Here is a 20,986-nt window from a genome sequence, read left to right on the forward strand (position 1 = left end):
TATTTAAAAGTCATGAGGATTCATTTCCTCATTTTTGTGAATCAATATATGCCAAAGGAGTTTCTCTCTTTACCAGGAAATTTGCATAATATTATTCTAATTTGTGACTCTTAGTGCCTGTGGGAAAATATAAAGGACATTTTATTGTAGTTGTTCTAAAGAAATGACATCAATGTTCATTACTGATGCTCCCCTCTGGGTAATTTTAAGAATGGCATTGGCTCCATATTTAAGCCTTGATATTTATTTAAAGGGACAGATGACTCCTAATTGAAAATTAAAATTGCAACTTAGTTACTCATTCAGATGTTTAATAAGATCTGTAGTGTTAATTTTGAAACTTTGCTCTAGCACTGACAGAGTAAATTATGGATCTTATTCTGAGATTATATTTGTGTCATTATATTTTTTGGTAATTGTACTCATGCCTATTCCCCCAACTAGACTGTAAACTCTCTGAGTATGAGCCATTTAATTAATCTTGGCAAAGTCCGCCTCTACTCAGGTCATCTGTACGATAGCAGATCTCCGCATATACTTAAAGCAGGTGATTGAACTTTGTGTTAAATTACAGTCCAATACAGCCATTTAAAGGAAAAGTTCAGTTTAATTCAGCTATTCTCCTCAATAAGTGTATTCCTACAAATACTGCAGGGGTTGTCTGGATGGAATGTGGTGCATGTAGTGATGTATTTCACATTGCACTCTTGGGTGTCAGAGTTGAATTCCTTGCTGTACCACTCTTTGTTCCTTGGGCAAGTCACCTGGTCACCAGTCTTTGATATGGAGGCATTATCTAGATTAATTAAAATAATGCACAGAAATCTTTACACACAACGTGGCACATAGCATATAACAAGTATTAGAGGGTTTTTTTTTCATTTTTTACAAAAGCATTCTTTTTATTAAAACATTATATATCTATTGAATCTTGGGGGAAAAGAAATAAGGTGAGTATTGATCAGCTAATATTTTATTATAATTCTAAAATAGTACTTTCATGGAGAATGTTATTTTGAATTTTAACTTAATACAAGAACACATCACTTTATCCTTATTTTTGTAACCACAAAATATTCCTTGGAACGAAAGCAAAATCAAATGGAAGAGCTTATAAAGAAAAACTGTGACCTTCCTCCTATTCTGCTCTTCCTCATTTTAAAGTAAACCTAATTTTTAATCCTCCAAATCTTATTAGGGATATCTGTTTACTGCTAAATAGGAAACAGGCTTTTTGTTGTTTTATTCATTTTGGATGATATCTACTAACTTCCCAATGTGAAAGATGAATCAATTCACGTAGAACAACTCGACCTTACTAGTCCCATCTCTTTCCTTTCAGGCCCTTGGTGGTGGTGATGGTAGTGATGGTGGTGAGTGGGCAATACTTAGTTCCTAGTTACTGTGGTTTCTTCTGTGTGTTTGGGGCACCCCAGCTTTAACTTTCCTGGCCACTTTCTATGCCTTTATTCCATGCAGGAGAAGGTAAAGAGAGACATCTAAATGATAAAATTGGAGAGAATAAACTAAGCATGGCTCTCTCCTAATTCTACCCTTCCCTTTTTGGACTTCCCCAGAAGACTTGGGTTCGATTCCTGGGTTGGGAAGATCCCCTGGAGAAGGGAAAGGCTACCCACTCCAGTATTATGGCCTAGAGAATTCCATAGGGTCACAAAGAGTCAGACACTCCTGAGCAACTTTCACTTCACTTCAGAAGTTCCCTGCTGCTGTCTGCTGTGAGGAAAGACCTGCCTGAGCCTTGCAGGATGGCTGCTGTGTCCAACACTGAGGTTCGCTGAGCAAGCCTATTAGCCCTCATCCATCCTGTCCTGAGACCACACCAGTAACCAAAATGGCATTTTGCCTTCTCCCTGCCTCTCCCTATTTTCTCAATTATTTAGGAACACAGGTGAGGAAGAGAAGTATCATATATTACATCCCCTTAGAAACAACAGATTAATTATATGATTTTTAGTTCTCATTTGATAATGTTTCTGAGTTAAATAATATACCTAACCCTCTATTTAATTCCAAGAACTTTAATTAATTGACTTCTATTGAGCCCTCACCTATACATCCCCTCCACTGCCTACCTTCCATTGGCAACATCTCTGCCTTTACATTATAAGGCTTTCTAACATTTAGCTTCTGTTCTAGAGCCATAATTAAATCTGCATGCTTTGTAAGAGTTGAAGACTAATAAACAGCAGTTACAGTATAATGACTTCATAAATATTCAATGGAGAGCCAACTAAAGTACTAAGGAATACCATTTCCTTTACTTTAGATCCAATATCACTAATATATGTAATTATCCCAAGCATCCAGGTCAAATGGATTCTTTATATTTCTCTATTTATTCAAAATCCTCCCTTATTTAGTTTATCTCACATTTGGACAATGACTTTCTTAGACATATTTAGCTGTTTCTCTTTCCTAGAGTTTCTCTTTGTCTCATTTATTCTTTTTGAAAGAAGAAGCATATGCTTTCTTTACTGTGTCACTACTAACATCCAACTCATTTGTCACTCTGTTTATTGCTTTGAATCCTCATTCATCTTCTTGAGAGCAACCTTGAAACCTGCTGCATTCCAATTCCAACTTGGCATTGATTGGTGTCTGGACTTGCTACCCACCTGTTAAGCTGGAATTTCCTTTCACTGAATTCCTGGGTCCGTTCAGTAGGTTTTTGTATCCTGTATTCACTGACACTCAGACATAGGCATTTGTTCAGCTGCTATGTATTTACCAAGTATTTATTCTGTGTAAGGCATAGTACAGGATATAGTACATATAACCTATGAATTTTCAAGGCAAATCAAAATTTTATACTGCACTGAAAGAGTTTACAGACTGAGACTTGGACACACCTATAAATAGTCACAATACAGAGAGCACAATACAGAGATTGGTGCCCTGTCATGAGCTGGAGGGGTGAGATGGGCGGAGGGAGTTCAAGAGGGAGGAGATATATGTATACATATAGCTGATTCACTTTGTTGTACAGCAGAAACTAACAGAACATTGTAAAGCAATTATACTCCCATATATATATATATATAAACTATAGTTAGAATAAGGTAGTACAAGAAATAATGATATACCATGAGGGGGGAAAAAAAGAAAGAAAATGGATGTAAAGAAGTGGAGGGTAGGTGAAAAGAGCAGGGAAGGTCTGAGGTTGCATGAGAAAAGAAGAATCTCACCATATGAAATAACAGTAGAAAAAACACATAGACTAGCTCAGAGAAAATAGTAATGCAAGTTGTGAATGAAAAGTTATAATACTGTTAGACTAATAATACTGTTATAATACTGTTAGTTATAATACTGTTAGACTGTTAGGAGCTGGAACAAAATTTGTCTGTTTAGAAAATAACAAAACTATCAAAATCTATGGGTTACAGCTAAAGTCATTTTCAAAAGAAAATCCATAGCAAAAAAATGTTGTATTATTAAACAGCAATAAAAACTGAGGGAACTTATCTCAAAAACATTGAATTATGTATGTATATATTCACCAAATATGTAGACATGATAAATTAATACATATGAGAGTTAAATATAATAGATTAAAAAATTGAAAATCAAACCCTCCTTATTAGGATTGTTAGAAAATGTATATATACATATATACACATATATACACATACTTACATATTTTAAAATCTAGAACACATATAGACAGAAAACGAAAGGAAAAAATGTTTCCTGCAAGACGAAACCCCCCCCAAAAAAATAGAGGTAGCTATTCTTATATCAGACAAAATAGACTTTAAAAACTGTAGCCAGAGACAAAGAAGGTCATTATATAATGATGAAGAGGTCAACTCACTAAAAGAATATAACAGTTTTAAATATGTATGCACCTAACATTGGAGCACTTGAAGATACAAGAAAAATAACTTACAGATCTGAAGGGAGAAATAGGGAGCAATACAATAAGAGGGGACTTTAACACCTCACTTTCAACAGTGCATAAATTATCAAGGCAGAAGATCAATAAGGGAATGTTGGACTTAAACTGCATGCTGGCCCAGATGGATCTAACAGACAGAGAACAGTCCATCCAACTGCAGAGGCATACATCTTCTCCAGTGCACATGAATCATTCTCCAAGCTAGCTTGTATGTTAAGCCACAAAACAAATTTTAATAAGTTTAAGAATATTAATGTTATATCAAACAACTTTTCTGACCAGTGGTTAAAAAAATCTAGAAAATCAATTGAAGGAAAAGACTAGAAAATTCACAAAATACGAAGAGATTAAACGACATACTTTTGAACATCCAATCAGTCAAAAAGATAAGAAATTTTTAAAATATCTCAAAACAAATGAGAATAGAAACACAGAACACCAAAACGTATGATATGCAGTAAAAGCAGTTCTAAAAGAAAAGTTAATAGCAATAAATGCCTAATATTAATTCCAGAATTTGTGGCTCCTTTGTCATAAATTAATTGGCCATATATATGATGATTTGTGTCTCTCTCTTCTGTTCCATTGATCTATGTGTCTGTGCTTCCCAGATGGTGCTAGTGGTAAAGAACCTCTCTGCCAGTACAGGAAACATAAGAGACATGGGTTCGAACCCTGGGTTGTATAGTTTGAAATTATGGTGTGTAATGCAGCTTTGCTCTTTTTTCTCATTATTACTTTGGCTATTTTCAGTCTTTTGTGGCTCCATACAAATTGTTGATTTTTTTTTAATTTCTGTGGAAAAGGCCATTGGAATTTTTATAGAAATTGCATTCTCCTTATAGATCATTTGAGATATAATGGGCATTTTAAAACATTACTACTTCCGATCCATGAGCATGAACTAGCTTCTTAGTTATTTTTGTGGTTCTTCAGTTTCTTTCGTCAATGTCTTACAGTTTTCAGTGTATAGATCTTTCATCTCCTTGGTTAAATTTATTCTTAAATGCTTTATTCATTTTAATGTTATTATAAATAGATTCTCTTCTTAGCTGGAAATTACCAAGCAACACTTTCACCTCCATTCCACAACTTTTCCATTAGCTGAGAAATGTGTTTATTGTTATGAGTCCAGCTAAAAATCAATATTGAAGAATGGATATATACAAATAGTGATCTCTATACTTCTAGCATAGGGAATTATCAAAAGAATTTCAAACTTACAGTATCTCTTGAAAAAAATTGTTAGCCTCTTGATTCCCTTAGGCATTGTGAAGCCTGTTAATAGTTTCTCAAGACTAATTTTGACAAAGTTCATATAATTTATACTCTTACTCAACAGACAGATCTCTAGCTTCCTAAAATCTCATGCTGTTGTGAATGAGAGTATGTGTACAATTGCAGCTTCCAATTTTGTGGTTAATTTAGCAAGCTTTGTTCTCAGATGTTTCATCCAGTAGTGCTATCTTCTTATTAGTGGTATTAAGGGTATTTTGTGGGCCACAGAAACCTCCTGGGAGAACCACAGAAATTACCAGATATACATCGGTGCTAAATATATCATTCATGACCATTTGTGTTCTCACCACATTTCTATGTCAGTAGTCCAAGATACAAAATTATGGATAGTTTATCTGTAGTTTGCCCAAGTCCCACAAATAATAAGCAACCTGGAGCCCAGTTAAAATTAACAATTTGAATTATTTGTTACTAATATTACAAGGCAAAAAAGGAATGCAAGTTTTAACTACTCATACATAAGGAAAATGCAATATATTTATGTATTTTTAAGTTCTGTTCAAAAACTCTGATGGGAGAAATAGACAGGTCAAAGAGTAAGAGCATATTTTTGCCTCTTAAGTATAGTTACCTGCAGTTTCACTACTCCCCCTTTGTCAGTCTACCTCAAAAATATTTTCTCTTCTTTGAGCCTCAGAGAGATTAAATATCATATTCAAAGTTCCATACCTGATAAATAGGAAGGTTGGATTGCAAATTCATATCCTGTTATTTTGAAAACATTTTCTTCACTCTGAAGAGATCTGAATGCTGTCACTTTTTTTTTCCATTTTCTTTAGTATGTAGAATTTTCAGAGTATTGTAAATCATATCAGGTTAACTTAGTTTATAATAATTAAATTCTATCTTATTTTATATTTGATTAAGTAGATGCCAAAGTATTGGGTTCAAAGTTGTTTCTTTTTCAAATATTGTTGATGCTTGCTCATTTTTTAATGCAGTTTTACAGCATACTTTAAAATGGAAAATATCGAAATAATTAAAAACTGGAATGGATGTGATATGACTTGCATGTGTCCCCATCTATAACTGTTCTCAATTCCAAAAAAGAGAAGATTAAGGATACTGAATTATTCTGTCTAGCTGACTGTGTCTCCCTGAGTGACTCATAATTTTCTGTATTATTGCACTTGCAGTGTTAGCAAGGAGGGATTAATAGACTTTAATCCCCCTTAATTTAGTCCTGTTTTTCTTCTTATTCTTGTGGCTTAACTGTATTTTTCAGTCTTCAGTGCTCTCCTTTGCCTTTGGCTAAATTAAACGAGAAATACATGCACAGAGCCTATGAATCTTTCTAGAGACTTTTAAGTCTTTTAATGTAATTTATTTTAAATGTATTTTGACATGATGATAGTTTCTTTTTTCCCTGTCTTTCCCTTCTGTTGTATTTACTTTTATGTTAATCTGCTGAAGTACAATTTGATCATATTTTCTGACATAAAATTGAAGGAAAAAGAGCTGTGAGTCATATCAGACCTTTCAGTAATCTTTATGGTTCCAAAACCATTCAAGCAAATCAGTTGGTAAAATGTTTTTTCAATGGGATGTTTCTTGACTTTAGAGAAAATTTAAAATAAAAAATGTCAATTTTTATCAAAAGCTCTCAATAGTAGTTTTTCTCTCATAAATAACATTTACTTTATTGCATGCTGCTACTGCTAAGTCACTTCAGTCGTGTCCGACTCTGTGAGACCCCATAGGTAGCAGCCCACCACGCTCCCCGGTCCCTGGGATTCTCCAGGCAAGAACACTGGAGTGGGTTGTCATTTCCTTCTCCAGTACATGAGAGTGAAAAGTGAAAGGGAAGTCACTCAGTCGTGTCCGACTCTTTGCAACCCCATAGACTACAGCCTACCAGGCTCCTCCATCCATGGGATTTTCCAGACAAGAATACTGGAGTGGGGTGCCATCGCCTTTTCCTTATTGCATGTTAGGAGTATTTTTTTTTAAATTTTCATAGGAATTTTGGTTGTATTCTCTAGCACACTAAATCCCTGACTTCATTTTACAAGTGTAATCACTTAGATTTATATTCTATAATTGGTCCAAGACCCACAAATAATAACTAGTAAATAAGTAGCTAAAGCCCAGAGAGTCCAATTCCCATTTACAGACATTCTGTATATTATTTGAGCTCCTTGTACAAATTACCACATCAGGATATGCTAAGATTGCTAAATATATAGTAGCTTCCCAACCTAAATATTAGATGTACCTGGAAAATATTTATGCAATTCAGATCTTGCCCACTCTCTCCACTTTCCACCACTATGATCCTGATGTTAAATACTGTTTTTAAATTTCTGGCAATGAGACTTAAAAATTAATAACTTTACAAACCTCTTTAAAGTGATTCCAAGGCAGCTGAAACTGCCCTAAATAACCATCTTCACCACAGATGCATCATGAAGATGAACTGTCCTGTAGTACATGCTTTATGCTACCCATCCTTCCAACCCTACATTCTGAGGCCAATGATCCTATTTATAAATGCCCTCCACAGGTCGGATGTGGGAGCATGTATATATACTGTGTGACTTGATTAAGCCAACAGGAGAGTTTCTATAACAATTCTGTTCAGCTGCATGTTACTGACTTCCCAGAAAACCCCAAATCCAGATTACTGTATTTTAGAAATCCTATTTTTAATATTGATCAGAATTTTAATTGAATGAATAAAAGGCATGGATGACCAACCATATGTATTTATGAATGAATCTACAGTGCCATGGGCTTCAGCTTACAATTATAATGCTCTTGATCTGAGAGATTGCATCATCTTTGGTTTTTCTCCTGTTTAGACCTGAACCATATTCTCAGTTGCTCTAAAACTGACTTAAAGAAGTAGTCCCAGAGCACATTTAAGGTTGCCAGAGTTCTGAGTTCTAATTGGTTAATTTAGAGTTCTGAGGTAGAGGGACCTATCTGATTTATACTTAACCATAATAGTGTTTTGCTTATGCCAGAACTGAAATTTGTAGTTTGACATACATTTATAGGGCTTCCCAGGTAGCACGAGTGGAAAAGAACTCACCTGCCAATGCAGGAGACATAGGAGATGCAGGTTCTACCCCTGGGTCAGGAAGATCCCCTGGAGGAGGGCATGGCAACCCATTCTAATATATACTTGCCTGGAGAATCCCATGGACAGAAGAGCCTGGCAGTCATGAAGTCGAACACGACTGAAGAGACTTAGCACACATGTGTTTGTAAGACCAAATGATCCCCATGTAAAAGAATTGTTAGTTACCAGCCTCAGAATAGGGCATAACTAATCCATGCTAGTGTTTTTGAATTTATTTTTTTCCTGGAATAAGATGTAGCAGTTTGGTTGAACACATGTCTTAGAGATGTTTTTCCTTTCAAACAGAGAAGAAAATTTCATGTTGGTTTAGTAATAGCACAGACACTCAAAAGTTCAGCTTTTTCAATTTTTTTGTGAAATGGAAACAGCAAATCATCATTCCAACAAATGGGCATCTCCTCTCTCTGTCAAGTATGTGTAGCTGATAGATGGATGAATGACAGATGGATACAAAGACGAGAACCAGTATCTTTTCTAGATGCGTCAGAAGTTGACACCTGCCTCTGCTATTTGACAGATGTCAGACGCATGGACATTTTAAGTGTAGCTAGGACCCCAAGCTCATTGATAGTATTATTTATGGATGGCATCACTGACTCAATGGGCATGAGTTTGAGCAATCTCTGGGAGATGGTGTAGGACAGGGAAGCCTGTGTGCTGCAGTCCATGGGGTCACAAAGAGTCAGACACGACTGAGCCACTGGACATCAACAACAAGTTTCTGGATTAAGCATCATGTATGCTTTCAGAGATATTATTTATTTATCCAGATTAAGGTTTTTAATAAATTTTTCTCCAACTTGGGCTTGCCAGGTGGCTCAGTGGTAAAGAATCCTCCTGTCCGTGCAGGAGATGCAGCCGACTTGGACTGACCCATGGATTGGGAAGATCCCCTGGAGTAGGAAATGGTAACCCATTCCAGTATTCTTGCCTGGAAAATCCAATGGACAGGGGAGCCTGGTGGGCAACAGTCCATAGGGTCACAAAGAGTTAGACATGACTGAGCGACTGAGCATGCACGCACTCTCCAACTTAGATACATGTTACTCTCTAATTATTTTAATGAAGACAAACACAGACATGTGGCAGCAGATGCCAAACACCAATACAAATAGCTTAGTCTGTCCTGGTCTTCAGAATACTTCCAAACACGGATGATAAAAGCCAGATAGCTTTTTCCACATTATTCAGAAAAAAAACAAAAGATGGTTTTGAATGAGCCTAAATATATGAATTTAAAAATTTTCTACTTGTCTGTGTTTTCTCAACAAAGTGGAATATAAAGTTCTTAAATGCTTTTACTTATGATGGAATCTTTTAAAAAATCCCTTGCCTATATCAAAAGGTTAACAAATGTTAATAATTGTGAGCTAATCAGTTCTTAGACATAACAGAATAAATGTCTGCCTTAAAGCCAACATAAGCTCAAAAGCAGTACGCTTTTCTATTCATTTCAAAAGCAAAAGCCTGTGTAACAAATGAACTCAAGTTCTGTTTAGAGCAGCATGCTCTAATGCAGCAAATCTAGAAAGGCAGTATCCTTACTAATTAGTAAATAAGATAAAGCATATAATATCATAAAATCATGGCAGCATGTAGGCCCTCTACTGAAAATGATTATTATGTCTTCTAAGCTAGCAAGAATCCATTTGTAATTAAACCATGGGTTTTATGCCATGTGTCTTTTCTGAAGTGGACAATGAATTTTACTTAACATATTTATGAGTTTTCAAGTGGCTACATTCTCAAAGACAAGGTCTGAAAGATGAATACAACTGGCAAAGATGGTCAAGATTTAGAAGATAAAATGAAAGCTGCAGGGGATAAAGAGATCAGAAGTAAGTAGGATAAGTGGCTTACTGTTGAATAATGGAAGAAAAGAACTTTTAAAAAGTGTATTACATTAAAGCCACCATGGTGATTATTTAAAAGAGGTCAGAGTTGAGAATAAAGCATCAGTTTATACAGTTACTGTGTAAGCCATAAAAATCTCTCTTTTCCAAGAGCTCCTATATAGTAATATCTAGCATTAATACATAAACACTTTCAACTTTACAGTCCTCACAATATCCTAAGAGCCATTCCATTGTTGACAGTTTCAATTATGAGAAAATTCTTATTATAATGAGCCAAAATTTACTTCCTTAAAATTACTATCTATTGACCTTTGTTATGCCTTTTACAGCCATGCAGGCACCTTTTTCCTCCTATCCATGGCAGTGCCTTAAATACTGGAAGCTTAATACCATGTCCACTATTAGCTGCTCTGCTTTAAATAATAGGCCAGTTTTCTTCAAGTCTTTGTCCCAGATAGTTCTGGTTTTTCAGTCACCCTGTTTGAGACTCTTCTTAACATGACTCACTTAATAATCAACTCTTTTAAAATATACCATATGGAACTTGTCATCAATGCTCAAGTTTCCTCTGAAGAGTACCAAGAAGCAGGACTATGGAGGACATTTATTAGTGCCCTCTCAGTAGTTGTCCCCTCTGTCCCTACTAACAATACCCTCAATTCTCATTGGGAAAATCTCTTCTCCTATTTAGGTTTTATTGAAGTGAGGTTGACCACATACCCTAATTTAGCCAGTTGGTCTATCCAGTGTTAAGAGTACATAGTCATGATGGTGGTTTAGTCATTAAGTCATGTCCAACTCTTACAATTCCACTGACTGTAGCCTGCCAGGCTCCTCTGTCCATGGGCCTTCCCAGGCAAGAATACTGGAGTAGGTTGCCATTTCCTTTTCCAGGGGATCTTCCTGACCCAGAGGTCAAACCCACGTTTCCTGGATTGTAGATGGCCTCCTGCATTGCAGATATATGCTTTACTGCTAGCCACCAGGGAAGCCCATTAAGAGTACATGTGCTGTGCTGTGCTGTGCCAAGTCACTTCAGTTGTGTCCGACTCTGTGCGACTCCATAGACGGCAGCCCACCAGGCTCCGCCATCCCTGGGATTCTCCAAGCAAGAACACTGGGGTGGGTTGCCATTTCCTTCTCCAGTGCATGAAAAGTGAAAAGTGAAAGTGAAGTCCATAGTCCTATATAAATCAATTGACTTGAGACAAGTTTGTCAGGACTTCTGGGAAAGAAAAACCTTCTTATCTCAAAAGACCACCAAGAATTAATTCTTACTAACTAGATGTAAAAGAGGAATGTTATAACCCAGGAGTTACTAAAAACCATCTTGCAACTCTGCAAGAACCCATGTGAGGCAACAAAGTGGAGAAGTAAAGAGCTGTGCTGGCTTTTCTATTTCTGTATACACACCTCACTCTTTCCAGTGCACATGCGCATATATACAAGGCTGTAATGATGCTTTCTCATGTATGTTATTTCTCAACAAAACTAGGAAAATAAATAAATAAGCAGTTACTAACCCAACATGAATAAATTGACAAAGGGTAACTAGAATTTTCTTCTTTCCCAGATGCTGAGAGTCAGACTAATGAAGCCAGTTAAGAAAACTGAATATAAAATAGATTCCCTAATACTTAGTGGGGGCAGAATTCATGAATACTTAGAGCCCCAAAAGTAGAGGGAAGGATTAGTACAATTAGGTAAATGTTTGCTGAGTCCAACCAGGGATACATATATTCCTGTAGATAAAGTGCAATGTGTTAGGACCAGAACAAAAATGTATACAAGATATTGACTAGACATGGAGGTAGTTACTGACATGAACTCAGGAGGTAGGAGATGATTTCATTCATTCATCCATTCATTTAACATATATTTATTGAGCACCTCTTTGGTGCTAGGTATTCTTCCAAGGACTGGTTATAGAACAGTGAAAAAGCAGTCAAAAATCCATGCCCTTTTAAGCTGGCATTCTAGTAAGGAGATGTAGAAAATACATAATGTGACAAATGGTTTTTAAAAAAAGTGCTGTGCAGAATAAAAAATTAGAGTAAGGAAATAAGAAAGTAGACAAAACAAGATGGTAAGTAAAGGTCCCCTAATAAGGTGACAGTTAAGCAGAATCTGACCCCTAAAATGACATTTGACTTGGTTCTGAAAGGATGTATAGGAAGTCACCAGAAAGAAGTTGGGGAAAGAATTTCCAGGTATAGAAAATAAAGACTGAAAAAGCTTAGAAACCCAGAAGAGTTTGGATAAATAAGTTGCTTTGTACCACCTAATACCCATTTCCTCTTCTTATAATGGTACCTTGCAATTTCTTAAGAAAACTACTTCTACTCATTCTTCATCTATGTGTTTCACATCTGGAGTAAAACATATATCCCAGATCTGAAAAACTAAAGCATTATATCACTTAAATTGATGAGTAAATAATTCAAAATTGTCCAATATGTCCAATCTTTTCTTCTTTGATATGTTTGCCAAAAAGAGATAGTCTCCTTTCTGCACTAGGATTTCCAATGGTTACAATAATATGCCTAGAAGAAGCCATCATACAGAGCCAGAGTATGAAAATAACTCAGCACAAAACAGAGCCAAAAGATAATGCGAAACTGAAGGTGGACCTTCACTTCTGAACTGCTCGATAAAGCTAGATAAATACCTGGCTGAAGCTAACCTTAGCCAGATATTTTTAAGTTTTGTGAATCAATAATTTCTATTTGGCATTGAACTTGGTACTTTATCATTTGCTGGTCACAGAGTCTTGATGTAAAGAATAGATCAAAGGAAAGGACTGTCAGATGTTATTTTAGAAATTATGATAGTACTTAGGCAACTGTCCCACAAAGATTCCTATCAAACTAAATCACAAAGCTACAGTAATCAAAATATTATGATATTGGTGTAAAGACATAGATAAATAGAACAAAATAGAGTCCAGAAATAAACCCAAGGTTATACGATAGATTAATTTACAACAAAGAAGCCTAGGTTATACTAAATAAAGGATAGTTGCTTCAATTAATGATGCTGGGAAAACTGGATAACCATATGCAAAAGAATGAAACTGAATGTCTACCTTATGCCATATATAGAAATCAACTAAAAATGGATTAAAGATTTGAACACAAGCCCTCAAACCATAAAAATTCTACAAGAAAACATATGGGGTAAGATCCTTGAGTTTAGTCTTAGCAATGATTTGCTGGATTTGACATAAACAGCAAAGACAACAAAAGCAAAAATAAATAAGTGAGACTACATCAAACTAAAAAGCTTCAGTACAGCAAAGGAAACCACCAACAAAATGAAAAGGCAACCTACAGATTAAGATAAAATATTTGCAAATCATATATCTGACAAAGAGTTACTATCCAAATACATAAATTCAATAGCAAAAAGCAAAGTAATTGAAAAACAGCAAAAGAACTCTATAGTCATTTTTCAAAAAAGAATATCAAAATGGCCAAAAGGTATGTTAAAAGATGCTCAACATCCCTAATCATCGGGGAAATGAAAATCAAAATGATAATGAGATATTACCTCACACCTATTAGAACAGCTGTCATCAAAAAGACAAGAGACAAGTATTGGCAAGGCTGTGGAGAAAAGAGAAGCCTGATCAGAATGTAAATTGATACCCCTATGGAAAACAGTATGGAGGTTTTTCAAAAAATTAAAAAGTGAACTACCATATGATATAACAGTTTCACTTGTGGCTATTTTATCAAGAGATACACACCCCCATGTTTGTTGCAGCATTATTTACAATGGCCATGATATGTAAAAAATCTGAGTGCCCATCAATGGATGAATGAAGAAGTTGTGAGATAGATAGATACACACACAGAATGGAACATTTCTAGCCATGAAAAAAATATCCTGCCATTTGTGAGTCTCGACAAGATTCTGCCAAGTGAAATAAGCCAAACTGAGAAAGAGAAATACTACATGGTATCATTTATATTTTGAATCTAAAGAAAATGTTTTTAAAAGTCAAACTCATAGAAATACAGAGTAGGAAAGTGTTTTCCAGGACCTTGGAGGTAGGGAAATAGGGAAAGGAAAGGGAGAAATGAAAAGAAAAAAGACTTATAGGAAAACTTAATTTTTACATTTGAAGGATGTGAAGTTGTACAAAGTGGGGAGGCAGTTTCAGAAGATAAAGTAAAATGTTGCGAGATGTTTTGAATGCCTACACACAGAACCCTGGAGAGGGCACCTTCTCTGGGTTACTTACTCATAAAAATGTGCACATGTGTTAAGCACAGTAGGTACTGAGGTGAGCAGCACGCTGTGGGTACAAAAATAGATTTAACATTTATATATTATTAAAGAGAAGCACAGCTAGACAGTAGCTAACGCAGTAAAAACAGATTAGGAGGAAAGAGACCTCAGTATAGAACTGGGCTCAATTCCAAATACGATAAGGGCAGTGGGGATTTATAGCCAAGAAACAGATTGAGGGATCAGTGGTTGAAGAACTACTAAAAGGAGATATCAAGGGTAGGAGAAACTCTTGCTAAACTGACCTAATAGGATTGGATTCTTGCTGAAGGCAGGCCAGAGTGATTAAATATCATTTTCTCTAAACTGACTTGGCAGGAGTCTTGCTATAACTAGGCTATGCAGGGAAGTCCAGCAGTGGGACAGGGAGGATTGGGATATATGTAAGGTCTGGTCTCCTTCAAAAAAGAGCTCCGAGAAGCCTGAATGAAGTTGTTCAGGGAGACTGTCTGTGTCAGTATGACCACAAATTTCAGTGTGCTTACAATCACTCCTTGGTTGGTTCATGTTGCTGTGTCTAGATAACATGAGAGCAGCGGGGGACATTTCTCACAGTAAAAATGACAGTGTCCTTCAGAGTCTTGAAAAAATGTTTGTTTTGAACTCACTAAACCCGTACTTTCCCTGTTTTCTTATAGACTTATCATCTCTGAATTCTACTTACATAAAATTATAAACACATTATAGTGAACTTATTAGTCGCTCAGTCATGTCTGACTCTTTACAACCCCATGAACTGTAGCCCGTGAGACTCCTCTGTCCATGGAATTCTCCAGGCAAGAATACTTTATATTTTGCCATCCCCTTCTTCAGGGGATCTTCCCAACCTAGGGATCAAACTCAGGTTTCCTACAATGCAGGCAGATTCGTTACCATCTGAGCCACCATGGCCCCATATACTACACATCTACCAGTCTGCCTAAATGGTTCTCAGTGGTATTCCAACTTAGAGTGTGATCTTCTGAAGTGCACTTACATCAGAATCACCTGAAAGATTTGTTAAAAGATTTGTTAAAAAGATTTCTGGATCAAAGTTTCTTGTAATGATGCTCAAGAATATACATCTTGAAAAGAATTCAAGCCTATTCTTTTGCACACTAAAGAACTGCTCAACTATGGAGTAAATATTGGTTAGAGTTTAGATAAGACAAGAAGACTAAATTTTATTGATGTCTACTGTTTTTATATGCTTTACACACCCAGTCTCATTTAATTATCAGAACAATGAGACAGTTACTTTGGCCATTTTAAAGATGCTGAAATTAAATCAGAGAAAACTAAAGCATGCATTCAAATCCACACAGCTGGGAAGTGCCCAAGCTAATAGGGAATCTAAAAAACTAATACCCTTGACTTGTCCTCACTTCAGCAGGCTGTCTTCTCCCTGCATCCCCAACCCCGCTCTTATTTCTTGGATTATTCCAGGAGAATTTTTCACACAAAAAAGCATTTTTTAAAATGTTGACAATACTAATTTGAGTTGGAAACACCATATTACATAATGCTGGGTTGATATCAGACCTCAGGAAAATGTCAGATGTTTCCCAGATTATCATTTCTTCATAAAAAGTAGTATTATACATATTGAGCCTATATGTATCTCTCTCCCTGTGATTTGAGATTAGCTGACCACTCCCACCCTTGTCTTATAATTCTGAGAGGTGGATTAGAAGACGTCAAGGTAAAGATATCTAATTTCTTTAACCTCTAATTTTATTCACATCCTTTTACCACTTGAGGAAAGTATGATGCCTTGACTGTTTTAATGTGTTGAAAAAAGTAACGGTTCTAATGATAATTAGTCTCTTATTTTGAATCTAACTTTTCTGGTACTGAATAAAAACAAAAGATTTCTGAAAAAAAACTCACCATCTGGATGGCCTCAGAGATATTACAGTACAGTACAATGAGTTACATATGCATATCAATGACGAGATATGTGCAAAGGGATGACTTCTGTCTGGGGAAGTGGATGATGAACACTTCACAGAGAAAAGATATTTGTGCTAAAATATCATAAAGAAGAGAAACAAGGGCCATTCCAAGAAGGAGAATAGATTATTTAGACAGATCCTACACTTGTATAGGGGATGTGTACATCCCCTATACAAGTGTATAGGATCCTACGCTAGTGTAGACAGATCCTACACTTGTATAGTGCTTGCGTCTTATTTATCTGCCTCACGTCTTTTCCATCTTCTTCACTCAACCCATCAGGGACCCAGATGAGGGATTTCACCTAATGTCTTTTTAGGGCCCAAAATCCGAGGTGATCATTTTCACTTGGTTTGTTGAACCAGTATCATGAATTATGCAGATTTTAAAGAAGCTGTTCCCATTGTAAGCACTTAAATTCACGTAACTCCTTTCATATACTTTAATTTCACTGAAATACTTTGAATTAGAATCTGAAAAAGATTTCTTATGGAATAATAAAAAATACTAGATAAACATTTGGAAATTTCTTCCTAGTAATATTCTAAGAAAAATTGTGAAGTGTTATTGAGTCTAAAAACAGTAGCATGAATGCATATGATCTCTTGAGAGTTTCTTAATACATAAAGGAAGCTATAGACTTTACATGAAACTGTCTTCATTAAAGGTAGCATTAAATATGTACTCAAACATTTTGAGGTTTTATTTGCTCAGTCTCAAACATTGTGTCAGCATGCTTGGTTTACTCTGGACATTTACCTTTTTACTCTGAATCACCACATTTCAATTTGGAGTAAATACTCCTAGTCTTTCACCTGCAATTGTAATTGCCTCCTCTTTTTAAGACAGTATTTTCTGAAATAAATACTGGTGTCTTATTTAAATTAGAAAAATTTCTCAGTTTTAGCACTTCTACATGTTGATTTGTAACTGTATCCCAAAGTAACTGTCTCCATGACTTATAAATACTTAGACTATTATTCCATACAACTATGGAAAATTATTTCAAGTGATACCACAAAAAGGGAAAATATATTCTCAAAAGAAGATAATTCATCAAGATGTTCCATTTGTTCTTATTTTGGAGAGAATATTGTTATAATGTATTGCAGATTCAGAAACACTAAATTTCAGTCTTGAAAAAGCATGTTTATGTATAAAATATATCAAGATTCACATTTTATTTTTCCCATAGCATATATTTCAATATAACTTTAATGATACAAAGTAAGGAAAGAACTAGGCATTTAGAACCCATCATCAGGAAAGCTAGGAGTGAATGAAATATTCTTTAACAGCTTGAAATCTGATCTACACAGATATCATGAGACAGAATGCGACAGTAATGACGTATACATCTTAACTCACACACATTTGCCTAAGTTTTCCCCTCCTTCTAACAGATGTCAGGCATCCATATAGTAAAGTACTGTCCTCACTGTTTCTCAACATGCTAGACATTGAGTTGCCACCTCACTCCATTTCACTACTTCATTCTTTACTCATACTTTTGCTCTTGTCTTAAAAACCAGGGTGGCTATGCATGTTCAACAACAGCAGTCCAGTCCCTTTTCCCTAAGTTCTCATCCTTTGGTGTGCCAGCACCCTTGGTTTCACTCTGGCTCCACAGAGATCTCAAGTCCCTTGACTCCACATTTGCTTCCAAATCAATGAGCCTGTTCCTGACTCTACTTACTTACGGGTATATCGTTTCAACACTTTCAGCCTGCTCACTCATTTGTCCTTCGGATGCGAAAGCCCTGAAAATCTTAAGCTTATTTCAACTTTCAAAGCCTCACTTTAGATTGGTATTTCCAGAAAATAATAGGGTCGTAATTTACAGATTGCCTGTTTCAGATGCTTTACATCTTCCTTTCATATCAAACACTGTTCTTCACTTAGTCTAAACATCTGAATCAGTTAACATGTGTTGGTGGCAACAGGAGTCACACACAGGCCAGTTGGAACAGATACCATATGAAAAACGCCAGCCATTAAAACCAACAGATACTGGCTTTTGATGCAAGCAACAAGATACAACTCTGAAAAGGGAAGAGGAGGAGGGGAAAAAACGGGGGAAAGGTGGCTCCTCTCACGTTTTCACTGTGAGCCAATCACTATGGCCAGCAAAATGGATTCGTATGATTGGCCCTTCTCCCAGGAAACCAGGCAGATGGAGGGATTGCCCGGAGAGAAAAAGGGTTTTGTTGTTGTTCAGTCACTCAGTTGTGTCCGACTCTTTGTGACCCCATGGATTGCAGCATGCCAGGCTTCCCTGTCCTTCACCATCTCCCAGAGTTTGCTCAAATTTATGTCCATTGAGTTGGCGATGCCATCCAACCATCTTGTCCTCTGTCGTCCCCTTCTCCTCCTGCCTTGTGAGCAGACAAAGCCACTACAACTTTCTTGGCTTTCACTGAAAATTTCTTCTATTGATGATTTAGGGAGCCCAGTCCTTAACGTTAGAAAGAGAGACAGTATCTTTGTTTCAGTCACAGAGTTCAAGAAAGTTCTTGACATTCTCTTTCCATTTCTCCTGGTTTTTCCTCTAGCTCTCTGATCTTCCTACTCAGCTTGGGATGGAATTATTGGTATTTTTCATTGATTGTCCTTATGCCTTTTTAAGTTATTATTTCTGAAAACCTCTCAGTACAATCTCATTGACACCCTTGGCTTCAGTTTCCATCTATACACTGATTCCTCAAACTGTAGTACAGACTAACAGCTACCTACCTGACAGTTTCCTTTGAGGTAATATGGGGAGATTTCCCACAAGACAATTCAGATATAATATTTCCAAATGAAATCCATCATCCATTTCCCCTTCCATGTCATTCTGGCCTCCTGCACATCCTCACCACCTGAGAATGGTGAGGATTCCATCCAGTTCTGCCTGGAATCCTCCTAGACTCACTCCCTCTCCCAAACTTCCTTCTGTAATCCACCAGCAAATCAAGACAATTCTCACTGCTACTGCCCCAGTAAAACATTCATCATTTCTCCTTGACATAACTCCCTGCCTCCCACCTCAGTCACCTCCAGTTTATTGATAGCTTTCAAAATGCTACTAGAATAGTCTGCAATGCTAATTTGGTCATTGTCCCTCTAAAGGCTGCCTACACAATAACATCCAAAGTCCTTTGCCTGCCAGGCAAGAGCCTCCCCAAGTCTGTTGTCTTGCTCTCTTTCTAGCCTCATCTTGCCAACCCTGTAGCCAAAAATACAACAGTACCTGTACCTAACAATTCTATTAGCAGAACACGGCATGCTGTGTGGTGTCCTATAGACAGTCAAACTATGCTAGTGGTGCCTTGTCCAAATATATGTCCTGTAGAATCCATGAGTATAATAAAATGTGTATAGTTTCACACTCCTGAGGCTGGGTTATGTATTACACAGCAATATATAACTGGAATAGGTACTTTTCTGATTCATGATTTTTCCCTTGATTAAAATCTCCAGCATTAGTTGGAGAATAGATTCTTTTTTATTGAACCTTACATTTTCTTCTTGTGGGTTTATTACATAAAATCTTAGGAAATACATGAACTGTGAGAACAAATCTGGGTTCAAAAAATATTTATGTCCCTTATTTATTTGTTCAGTTCAGTTCAGTTGCTCAGTTGTGTCCGACCCTTTGTGACCCCATGAACTGCAGCACGCCACGCCTCCCTGTCCATCACCAAACTCCCGGAGTTCACTCAAACTCACATCCATTGAGTCCGTGATGCCATCCAGCCATCTCATCCTCTGTCGTCCCCTTCTCCTCCTGCCCCTAATCCCTCCCAGCATCAGAGTCTTTTCCAATGAGTCAACTCTTTGCATGAAGTGGCCAAAGTACTGGAGTTTCAGCTTTAGCATCAGTCCTTCCAAAGAACACCCAGGACTGATCTCCTTTAGGATGGACTGGTTGGATCTCCTTGCAGTCCAAGGGACTCTCAAGAGTCTTCTCCAACACCACAGTTCAAAAGCATCAATTCTTCGGCGCTCAGCTTTCTTCACAGTCCAACCCTCACATCCATACATGACTACGGGAAAAACCATAGACCTTTGTGACTTGGTGACCTTAAGCAATTTCCCTTTGTGAACTATTGGTTATACCTACCTTATAAATAGCTGTAGGGTTTCATTTAGTGAATAGGGTAAAGTTTCTAGCAACTCAGATGCAGTCAGAAATTATAAACCAGTGACTATCAATTCCTCATGGTGATAAGCAGTAAACCTCTAAAAAGAATTAAGTAGGAGAATAAAATACAAAGGATAAATATTTGAAGATCATACCATTGTACATTTGGAAAGTGCAAAAGAATTAAGTGAAAAAATTATTTGAAACGGTAAGAAAATGTATGTGGTAGCTAGCTACAAAATTTATATATAAAGGTCAATAGCTGTTTTATATTCCAAGAACACTAACTTGAAAATAAAATTTTTAAAAGAAGACCTCAATGAAAACTAAACATAAAATACTCAAGAATATGGCTAACAAAGGTGCATGATTATTTTTAAAAAACAATATAATTCTGCTAAAGTATATCAAATAAAACTTTAATCTCATGTTCAGTAATGCATAATTGTTTCAGTGAATATTAGTCCCCTTCC

Source organism: Ovis canadensis, chromosome 6 (assembly GCF_042477335.2).
Source record: "Ovis canadensis isolate MfBH-ARS-UI-01 breed Bighorn chromosome 6, ARS-UI_OviCan_v2, whole genome shotgun sequence".
NCBI classification, from domain to species: Eukaryota; Metazoa; Chordata; class Mammalia; order Artiodactyla; family Bovidae; genus Ovis; species Ovis canadensis.